This window comes from Arachis ipaensis, chromosome B01 (assembly GCF_000816755.2).
Source record: "Arachis ipaensis cultivar K30076 chromosome B01, Araip1.1, whole genome shotgun sequence".
NCBI lineage: Eukaryota > Viridiplantae > Streptophyta > Magnoliopsida > Fabales > Fabaceae > Arachis > Arachis ipaensis.
The window spans coordinates 11940943-11943412 of NC_029785.2; positions in this window are offsets into that span (position 1 = coordinate 11940943).

A 2470-nucleotide genomic window follows, 5' to 3' on the forward strand; every position below is an offset into this window, starting at 1 on the left:
TCCTATTCTAATTATTTTATTTTATATATACAATTTGATAATCAAGTTGAATTACTCCTATCTTATGATTTGGGTGTAAATTTCAATATATAAAAAGAAATACCAAAACATGGGTAGATTTCTACTAATTATTTCCCAAATTTCAAAAAATATTAAACTATATTTCTACTACTACTCTAATTAGTCTTATACTAATCCCTTCTCACTTTTTTTAGAGTTTATTAATATATATTTTTACTACTGCTCTAATTATTTCAATTTATATATATAATCTCATAAATATTCAGAAAAGTTATTAGAATATTTGTTCAGATAAAGAAGAATCGGGTATTTATTGATCCGGTAAAATGACAAAGTTATTCTTTGAATAGGGTGGTACTCCGATCAGAGAACTAGAGAGGTAGGACATAAGTGTTAAAAATGAATGAATAGTATAATTTTAAAAAATGGTTAGGAGGTAAAGATGGTCTCGAACCATTAGAATGGCAGAAATATTTTTGGACCGATTATATTAGACCCGTTAAGAATCCAGATGCTAAGTCCGGAACAGTTGCCTCCAAAAACATGAGGATAAGCTTGCTTAGTCCCCACGTTGATTGAGTTTGGTTTTTTCGTCTGTTCGGCGTATTGGGATTTAAACTTTCTGCCTTCAGAGGTCATAGTATTTTGTGTTTTAAAGACTTTAGATATTTAGTGGGCCTTTTGGACTTCTTGGTCGGCTGTTTGAACCTTGGATAGGCCGTTTTGATATTTTAGTTTATTTAACTTACGATATCAGTTTTGTTGGCTTCGAGGGGATCAACCTTCGAAATAGTCGTTTTGTCGAGTTTCGTTTTGGGTTTATTCGTAAAAAATGGTTTGGGCCTTTTTGGTGGGCCATTTGGGCCTCTCAGTGGGCCGTTTGATATTTTAGTTTTGTTAACTTTGGATATCTGTTTCATTGGCTTCGAGGGTGATCAGTTTCTGGGGTATCCATTTTGTCGAGTTCCGTTTGGGTTTACTCGTAAAAAATGGTTTGGACTTTTTTGGTGGGACGTTTGGGCCTCTTGGTGAACCGTTTTGATATTTTAGTTTTATTAACTTTGGATATCCGTTTCGTTGGCCCTAGAGGTGATCAGTATCCAGGATAGCCGTTTTGTCGAGTTTCGTTTTAGGTTTACTTGTAAAAAATGGTTTGGGCCTTTTTGGTGGGCTGTTTGGGCCTCTTGGTGGGTTGTTTGGAGTTTCTCTGGCCGCGGTCATCCCGGCGGGGGTCAGATTCCCAGGATCTGTTATGATTCTTAAGCCTCCCGCGATCGTGGTCTGAGGTTCTTGATCTGTATTCCCTACGGGAGGTAGTTCGGGAAATCGCTTCGTTGGTGTGTTCTGGCTGGTAGCGTTCATTGATGGCGACTCTGCCTTCTAAGGACTGCACCCGATGGCTTAGCTCTTGAATTATTTGGCTCGTGTCTTCGCCTAGGCCGGCGAATGACCTGCTTCTGTTAGATCGACAGTTGTCTCCCCATGAGTGTCACCTTGGTTGGCTGTGTGTTGCATGGTTTTAGACCACGCTGGCTATCCTTCCATGGGCTGGATGGTCGCCGTGGTCTTTGAGTTGATTAGGTTGATAGTGAGAGTTGGATTCCAAACGGTCTGGAGGCTGCTCTTTGGGAATGTCTGCCATGCTGCCAGGTCAGTGGGTCTCTACAAAGGACGTCAATGTTCCAGAGGGTTATATGACAGTTCAAAGAGTGTTTGTTTAGGTGAAGAGGAATCGGATATCCGTTGGTCCAACAGAATGACAAGGCTGGTTTTATAGAAGGGAAAAGGGGGTGGTAACTGCAAAGGCATTCCAATGCCAAAATCAGAGAATTAGAAAAGTAGGAAATAAGTGTTAGGTAGAATAAATTGTATTTAAGAGAGCAGCTGAGTTCTTCTTTTATAAGTGGTGTAACCTATCTTATCTTTGTGAAAGAGAGTCTCACTTCATATAATTTTAAAAGATAGTTAAGAAATAAATATAGTATCAAACCATTAAAATGACAAAAATATTTTTAAGCCATTAAGAATCTGGACACTAGATCTGAAACAATAACTACTAACTAAGTTAAATTATTCCTATCTTACAATTTGCTATTAATTTTAATACAAAAAAGTTACCTAAACATGGCTTGGTTTGTACCAATTATTTTCCACTTTTCTAAAAATATTAAACTATATGTCTACTACTATTCTAATTATTTTAATTTATTTTTTATATACGATTCTTTCTGATGATTTATCCAAACATACTCTAAGGTTCAAATGTATAGATGGGAAAAAATTCAACACTTGACCAGATAAGTTTATCAGCGGTTAACCATTTTTACTAATATGCAGTTTGTAACACTCATCCTTTGATTAAAAGACCAATACTTTTACTTTTACCACTCAACCAGTGTTAAGTTAGGAAATATTTTGGTTTGTATTTTTATTTTTATATTTTATTTTT